The sequence below is a fragment of the Triticum aestivum genome, chromosome 3A (genome assembly GCF_018294505.1).
Source record: "Triticum aestivum cultivar Chinese Spring chromosome 3A, IWGSC CS RefSeq v2.1, whole genome shotgun sequence".
NCBI lineage: Eukaryota > Viridiplantae > Streptophyta > Magnoliopsida > Poales > Poaceae > Triticum > Triticum aestivum.
In genome coordinates, this window is record NC_057800.1 from 260,996,127 (window position 1) to 261,005,702 (window position 9,576).

Genomic DNA, 9,576 nt, shown 5'->3' on the forward strand with positions numbered 1-9,576 from the left:
CTTACTAAAGAAAAACAGAAGAGGAACATGTTAAAGAATAGAACGGGAAGCATATTATTGAGATTCCCCTTATTTCTATACAATGTTTGTTGCCCACCCATGATGAATCAGAGTGCCCAAAGAAATGCAATTCCATGATGTCTCTCTGTATGTGGCCACATGCATTTGGAAACTCAAGTGGGAGCATTAGCTAACCAATTAAATGTGTCTCTGTTAGCTAATGTCAGTATCATATCGCATTCGTATTTGAAGAACCTTAGGACGTATGATTGGTGTGTTATTTAGCTTTAAAGGGTGGGTAGCTACTAGTAGGACACAAATCACGTACGCAGATCGTAGTGTAGATATAATGGGAAAAGCCTAAGCATCGGGAGTAAAATCAGGGAAGTGGAACTTGCTGGAATATACGTGCTAGTATTGCCGGTACAGCTGTTGGGCAACGCAGTATTTCAAAAAAAATCCTACGATCACACAAGATCTATCTAGGAGATGCATAGCAGAGAGAGGGGAGAGTGTGTCCACGTACCCTCGTAGACCAAAAGCGGAAGCGTTTAATAACGCGGTTGATGTAGTCGAACGTCTTCGTGATTCAACCAATCCTAGCACCGAATGTATGGCACCTTTGTGTTCAGCACACGTTCAGCTCGATGATGTCCCTCGAGCTTTTGATCCAGTTGAGGATGAGGGAGAGTTTCATTAGCACGACATCGTGTTGACATTGATGATGAAGTTACCGGTGCAAGGCTTCGCCTAAGCACTACAACGATATGACCGAGGTGTGTAACTATGGAGGGGGGCATCGCACACGGCTAAGAGAAGATTTGGTGTGTCTTCCGGGAGCCCCCTCCCACGCATATAAAGGAGGGGGCAGAGGAGGCCGGCCCAAGGGGGGCATGCCATAGGGGGGGAGTCCTACTTGGACTTCCAGTCCAAGTAGGATTCGGCCCCCGCCCTTTCCTATTCCAACTAGGAGGAGGAGGGAAGAGGAAGAGGAGAGAAGGAAGGAGGGGGGCGCTGCCCTTGCCCCTTGTCCAAATGGGATTGGCAAGGGGGGGGGGCGCCACCTCCTGGCCGGCCCTCTCTGTTCTCCCCTAAGGCCCATGGTGGCCCATTAACCTCCAGGGGGGGTCCGACAACCCCCAGTACTCCGAAACTCCTTCGAAATGACCCGAACCATTCCGCTGTCCGAATGTAACCTTCCCACATATGAATCTTTAACTCTCGACCATTTCGAGACTCCTCGTCATGTTCTTGATCTCATCCGGGACTCCGGACAAACTTCGGTCATCAAATCACATAACTCATAATACAAATCATCATCGAACGTTAAGCGTGTGAACCCTACGGGTTTGAGAACTATGTAGACATGACCGAGGCACATCTTCGGTCAATAACCAGTCGCGGAACCTGGATGCTCATATTGGCTCCTACATATTCTATGATGATCCTTATCAGTCAAACTGCATAACAACGACGTTGTTCCCTTTGTCATCGGTATGTTACTTGCCCGAGATTCGATCATCGGTATCATCATACCTAGTTCAATCTCGTTACCTGCAAGTCTCTTTACTTGTTTCGTAATGCATCATCCCGTAACTAACTCATTATCACATTGCTTGCAAGGCTTATAGTGATGTGCATTACTGAGAGGGCCCAGAGATACCTATCCGATACTCAGAGTGAGAAATCCTAATCTCGATCTATGCCAACTCAACAAACAATATCGGAGACACCTATAGAGCATCTTTATAATCACCCAGTTACGTTGTGACGTTTGATAGCACACAAGGTGTTCCTTCAGTATTCGGGAGTTGCATAATCTCATAGTCAGAGGAACATATATAAGTCATGAAGAAAGCAGATAGCAATAAAACTAAACGATCATTATGCTAAGCTGGCGGATGGGTCTTGTCCATCACACCATTCTCTAATGATGTGATCACGTTCATAAAATGACAACACATCTCTATGTACAGGAAACTTAACCATCTTTGATTAACGAGCTAGTCAAGTAGATGCATACTAGGGACACTCTGTTTGTCTATGTATTCACACATGTACTAAGTTTCCGGTCAATAAAATTCTAGCATGAATAATAAACATTTATCATCATATAAGGAAATATAAATAACAACTTTTTATTGCCTCTAGGGCATATTTCCTTCAGTCTCCCACTTGCACTAGAGTCAATAATCTAGATTACATAGTAATGATTCTAACACCCATGGAGTCTTGGTGCTGATCATGTTTTGCTCGTGAGAGAGGCTTAGTCAACGGGTCGGCAACATTCAGATCCGTATGTATCTTGCAAATCTCTATGTCTCCCTCCTTGACTTGATCGCGGATGGAATTGAAGCCTCTCTTGATGTGCTTGGTTCTCTTGTGAAATCTGGATTCCTTTGCCAAGGCAATCGCACCAGTATTGTCACAAAATATTTTCATTGGACCCGATGCACTAGGTATTGCACCTAGATCGGATATGAACTCCTTCATCAGACTCCTTCATTTACTACTTCCGAAGCAGCTATGTACTCCGCTTCACACGTAGATCCTGCCACGACGCTCTACTTGGAACTGCACCAACTGACAGCTCCACCATTCAATATAAATATGTCTCTGGTTTTTGACATAGAGTCATCCAGATCAGTGTTAAAGCTTCCATCGACGTAACCATTTACGACAAGCTCTTTGTCATCTCCATAAACGAGAAACATATCTGTCGGTGTCAAAACTAGCGGATCTCGGGTAGGGGGTCCCGAACTGTGCGTCTAAGGAGGATGGTAATAGGAGGCAGGGGACACGATGTTTTACCCAGGTTCGGGCCCTCTTAATGGAGGCAAAACCCTACGTCCTGCTTGATTTATTCTTGATGATATGAGTATTACAAGAGTTGATCTACCACGAGATCGAAGAGGCTAAACCCTAGAAGCTAGCCTATGGTATGATTGTATGTTGTCCTATGGACTAAAACCCTATGGTTTATATAGACACCAAAGGGGGCTAGGGTTACACAAGGTTGGTTACAAAGGAGGAGATATACATATCCGTATTTCCTAGCTTGCCTTCCACACCAAGTAGAGTCCCATACGGACACGAGACGAAGTCTTCAATCTTGTATCTTCATAGTCCAACAGTCCGGCCAAAGGATATAGTCCGGCTGTCTGGAGACCCCCTAATCCAGGACTCCCTTAGTAGCCCCTGAACCAGGCTTCAATGACGATGAGTCCGTCGCGCAGTGTTGTCTTCGGCATTGCAAGGAGGGTTCCTCCTCCGAATACACCACGAAAGAATTTGAATACAAGGATAGTGTCCAACCCTGCAAAATAAGTTCCACATACCACCGTAGAGAGAATAATATTTCCACAAATCTAATCTGCTGACATGTTTTGGCAACATGACATTATGCCATGGCCCGGTGATTATTCGAACCGTTTCCTTTAACTAGCCCCACACATAACGCGAGGCAGTTTCTTGACACGTCTTGTCAAAGTAGAGATCGTGTCCCCTTATTACGGGATTCTCATCAATACGGGCGTGGGTAACCCAACTGCGCCATCGATTACGATGCTTAGGGGATAAGCGAGTTTTACCCGGATAGTGGGGGCGCATAGTTTTGGCTGCCCTTATAAAGGGACAAGGTTTAACCTTTTTCTACCCATGCCTTCTTCCTCCTTGCTCATCCATTCTTGCGCACTCGAGCTCCAACGCCCAAGTCCACATCCTTCCCCTCAACCTTCTCCAATCATGTCCGGAGCGGGAGGAAAATGGATGGCTTCCTCCGTTACGGAGGGACACATCAAGAAGTTGCGCGAGCCGGATACTTAGTCGTGAATATCGCACATCAGCTGCTCGCTGTGGGGCAGATCGTTCCTACCCCTGAACCTCACGAGAGGGTAGTTTTCCTCCACCACTTCCTCCGCGGACTGGGGTTTCCCCTCCATCCATTCGTCCGTGGTCTCATGTTCTACTACGGGCTGGACTTCCATGATCTGACCCCGAACTTCATCCTCAACATTTCGGCGTTCATCGTCGTGTGTGAGGCTTTCCTCCGCATCTGGCCCCACTTCGGCCTGTGGTTAAAGACCTTCAATATCAAGCCGAAGGTGGTCGGAGGCTAATAAGCAGAATGCGGCGGAGCCATGGTGGGCAAGATGCTCAATGTTATATGGCTTGAAGGCTCCTTTGTGGAGACCATAAAGGGGTGGCAATCGGCATGGTTCTACATCACCAAGCCGTGCGACACCAAATGGGTGGCTGCCCCCGAGTTTCGATCCGGAATCCCCATGCGGCTCACCTCCTGGAAAGAGAAGGGCCTGTCCTGGGGTTCATCGGTGGAGCTGGATGGACTCTAGAAATGTATCCGGAATATGGCAGGCAAGAAGCTCAAGCTTGTCAACATAGTCCAGGTCATGCTCATCCGCTGGATCCTCCCGTGTCAACAACAGGATTTCAACTTGTGGGAGTTCGACCCGGCCCAGCACCAGACTTTGAGCGAGCTCTTCGACACGATGCACAAGGACGTCCGGAGGGTGCTATTCAAGGGCGCCGAGGTCCCTCCCTCTCTCACCGAGGACCGCGGGATAAGCGCGAAGCGCCTAGCGCATTCGGTGAGTTCTATACATCTGGTAGGATATTTCTTTCCCCTAGCTTAACCATGTGCGGGGTCTGAGCTCCATGCCTTCCACAGGACTGGGTGGACACGTCAGGGCATATTAACTGTCCTACCCCTCTGCCCGAAGACACTATGGATGCTCTCCTAATGGAGATGCTGACTCCGGCTCCTTACAAGGTGCCGGAGAAGACCAAGAAGGCCAAGGGAACCCGAAAGAGTTCCCGACGCCAGGTGTTATCGGACTCATCGTCCGATAACTCCATGACGCACTCCTCCCCCAAAGACGAGGAGGAAGATGAAGATGCTCCCCCTCCAGTCGGGAGAGACAAGAAAAGGAAGGCCGCCCCAACCGGGGGGGGGGGGGCGAAGGTTCCAAGAAGGGAAGGACTCTCCTTCCGGACTACTCCACCATCGCCGCCGAAGGCGAAGATGAGTGGCTGCTCAGGGCCAAGCCCCTTGCGAAGTCATAAGTATTCGGATGCCAGAGTAACTCATAGCATACCTTTGTTGCACTGCTTCTCCTAACGCTGAATTATGATTATGCAGACCGACACGAGCCCGTATCAACGTATCTTCGTCGGATGGCTCCCTGGGCTCGTCGGATATGGATAGCGATCCACTTCAGACCGCCACCTCCCCTTGCCCTACGGACAACGCCGAGGTATTGTCTCAAGAGGCACCGGATCGAGGGGAGACAGTCCTGGGGGTGCCTCAAGGCGACCTTTCGGATTTCGGGAGCAGAGGGAGCAAGGCTCCCGAGGGCTCCGAGTTCGGCCCTCAACCGAACACCGCGCCGGAGCCTCCAATGGTTTCTAACTCAGGCAGGCGGCCTCCTTCCAAAAGGGGAAAGACGCCTGTGCCGGTGGCCTCTGTCCATCCAGAGGCACCAAACAGTCTGTTGGGAGCGCTTCGCAGCACTTCCATCGACGAAGAGCACCGCACTATTATGAGTGCGGTGATCCAGAAGGTTCAGTCCACCAAGAGCGGACTGATTGAAGCCTGTGCCAGCCGTCTAACAGGCTTTGAGGTAAGTATTTGAAATATAGGAAAAATATTACCGCATAGACAGTAGCCCCTGATGATCTATTCGGTGTTCACAAAGAAAAGCCAAACAGGGGATCAAACAGTATCACAGGAGTCTAATATAAGTATGTCTATATGCGTATGTAGGCTTCGCTGCTGGCCTCTGCCACACTGATTGCGGAGGTCGCCGCACTGAAGCAGGACCTCGAAGGATCCAAGGAAGAGCTCGGTCTTGCCAAGAGGCAGCTCGAGGAGAACAAAGGTAAGTAATACCTAGTCTATGGATATAAAAAAAGAATGCGATTGCAAAATGACAGGATCATCGTAAATTTTCCAGGGGCCACGACCGAGGTGGCGACCTTGAAGCAAGCGCTATCCGAGGCGAAAAACAAAGCGGCCATGGAGCGCAGTGATACGTCTCCGATGTATCTATAATTTTTGATTGCTCCATGCTATATTATCTACTGTTTTGGACTATATTGGGCTTTATTTTCCACTTTTATATTATTTTTGGGACTAACCTATTAACCGGAGGCCCAGCCCAGAATTGCTGATTTTTGCCTATTTCATTGTTTCGAAGAAACGGAATATCAAACGGAGTCCAAACAGAATAAAACCTTCGGGAACGTGATTTTCTCACCGAACGTGATCCAGGAGACTTGGACCCTACTCCAAGGAATCAAAGAGGCGGTCACGAGGGTGGGGGCGCCCCCTGCCTCGTGGCCCCCTCGGAGCTCCAGCGACGTACTTCTTTCTCCTATATATACCTACGTACCCCCAAATGATCAGAACAGGAGCCTAAAACCTAATTCCACTGCCGCAACTTTCTGTATCCACGAGATCCCATCTTGGGGCCTATTCCGGAGCTCCGCCGGAGAGGGTCGTCATCACGGAGGGCTTCTACATCATCATAGCCTCTCCGATGAAGTGTGAGTAGTTTACCTCAGACCTTCGGGTCCATAGTTAGTAGCTAGATGGCTTCTTCTCTCTCTTTGGATCTCAATACAAAGTACTCCCCCTCTCTTGTGGAGATCTATTTGATGTAATCTTCTTTTTGCGGTGTGTTTGTTGAGATCGATGAATTGTGGGTTTATAATCAAGTCTATCTACGAATAATATTTGAATCTTCTCTGAATTCTTTTATGTATGATTGGTTATCTTTGCAAGTCTCATCATATCAATCTCCATCACTTTTATATTATTTTGCTATTTACTTTGCCTTTACTTTTTTACTTTGCATCTTTATACCAAAAATACCAAAAATATTCTATCTATCAGATCTCACTCTCGTAAGTGACCGTGAAGGGCTTGACAACCCCTAATCGCGTTGGTTGTGAGTAGCTATCGTTTTGTGCAGGTACGAGGGACTTGAGCATGGCCTCCTACTGGATTGATACCTTGGTTCTCAAAAACTGAGGGAAATACTTACGCTACTCTGCTGCATCATCCCTTCCTCTTCGGGGAAATCCAACGCAAGCTCAAGAGGTAGCAAGAAGGATTTCTGGCGCCGTTGCTGGGGAGTCTATGCAAAAAGTCAACATACCAAGTACCCATCACAATCCCTATCTCTCGCATTACATTATTTGCCATTTGCCTCTCGTTTTCCTCTCCCCCACTTCACCCTTGCCGTTTTATTCGCCCCCTCTCTCTATCCTCCCTCTCTATTTGCCTCTTTTGCCCGTTTGCTCTTGTTTGCTCGTGTGCTAGATTGCTTGTTTGTCGCGATGGCTCAAGATACTACCAAATTGTGTGACTTCACCAATACCAATAATAATGATTTCCTTAGCACTCCGATTGCTCCTCTTGCCAATACTGAATCTTGTGAAATCAATACTGCTTTGTTGAATCTTGTTATGAAAGATCAATTCGCCGGCCTTCCTAGTGAAGATGCCGCTACTCATCTAAATAGCTTTGTTGATTTATGTGATATGCAAAAGAAAAAAGATGTCGATAATGATGTCGTTAAATTGAAGCTATTTCCTTTTTCGCTTAGAGGTCGTGCTAAGGCTTGGTTTTCGTCTTTGCCTAAAAATAGTATTGATTCTTTGAACAAGTGCAAAGATGCTTTTATCTCTAAGTATTTCCCTCCCGCCAAGATCATCTCTCTTAGAAACGATATTATAAATTTTAAGCAACTTGATCATGAACATGTTGCACAAGCTTGGGAGAGAATGAAATTAATGATACGTAATTGCCCTACTCATGGTTTGAATTTGTGGATGATTATACAAAATTTTTATGCCGGATTGAATTTTGCTTCTAGAAATCTTTTAGATTCGGCCGCGGGAGGCACTTTCATGGAAATTACTTTAGGAGATGCTACTAAACTCCTAGATAATATTATGGTTAATTATTCTCAATGGCATACTGAAAGATCTTCTAATAAAAAAGTGCATGCGATAGAAGAAATCAATGTGTTGAGTGGAAAGATGGATGAACTTATGAAATTATTTGCTACTAAGAGTGTTTATTCTAATCCTAATGATATGCCTTTGTCTACTTTGATTGAGAATAAAAATGAATCTATGGATGTGAATTTTGTTGGTATGAATAATTTTGGTAACAACGCTTATAGAGGGAATTTTAATCCTAGGCCATATCCTAGTAATCCTTCTAATAATTATGGGAATTCCTACAATAACTCTTATGGAAATTATAATAAGATGCCCTCTGAATTTGAGAATAGTGTTAAAGAGTTTATGAATTCACAAAAGAATTTTAATGCTTTGCTTGAAGAGAAATTGCTTAAAGTTGATGATTTGGCTAGGAACGTTGATATAATTTCTCTTGAGGATGATTCTTTAAAGCTTAGATCTATTCCTCCTAAGCATGATATCAATGAGTCTCTCAAAGCCATGAGAATTTCCATTGATGAGTGCAAGGAAAGAACCGCTAGGATGCGTGCCTCCAAAGATGCCTTTATTAAAGCGTGTTCTTCCAATTCCTATGAAAATCAAGATGAAGATCTAAAAGTTATTGATGTGTATCCTATTAAATCTTTGTTTTGCAATATGAATCTTGATGAATCTGAATATGATCTTCCTTTACCTAGAAGGCGTTCTAAAAATTCGGAGTATTTAGATCTTTATGATGAAATTGATAAAAGTGGAATTGAAAGAAATAAAAATCTAGATGTTGCTAAACCCACTATATTGGATTTCAAGGAATTTAATTATGAAAGTTGCTCTTTAATTGATTTTATTTCCTTGTTGCAATCCATGCTAAATTCTCCATATGCTTATAGTGAAAATAAAGCCTTCACCGAACATATTGTTGATGCCTTCATGCAATCTTATGAAGAAAAACTTGAGTTGAAAGTTTCTATCCCTAGAAAACTCTATGATGAGTGGGAACCAACTATTAAAACTAAAATTAAAGATCATGAGTTTTATGATTTGTGTGATTTGGGTGCTAGTGTCTCCACTATCCCCAAAACTTTGTGTGATTTGCTAGATTTCCGCAATTTTGATGATTGCTCTCTAAAGTTGCATATTGCGGATTCTACTATTAAGAAACCTATGGGAAGGATTAATGATGTTATTATTGTTGCAAATAGGAATTATGTGCCCGTAGATTTCATTGTTCTTGATATAGATTGCAATCCTTCTTGCCCTATTATTCTTGGTAGACCTTTCCTTAGAACGGTTGGTGCGATTATTGATATGAAGGAAGGGAATATTAGATTTAAATTTCCATTAAAAAAGGTCATGGAACACTTTCCAAGAAAGAAAATAAAATTTCCATATGAAACTATCATGAGAGCCACTTATGGATTGCCTACCAAAGATGGCAATACCTAGATCTATTCTTGCTTGTTATGCCTAGCTAGGGGCGTTAAACGATATCGCTTGTTGGGAGGCAACCCAATTTTATTTTTATTCCTTGCTTTTTGCTCCTGTTTAGTAATAAATAAATTATCTAGCATCTGTTTTGGTTGTGTT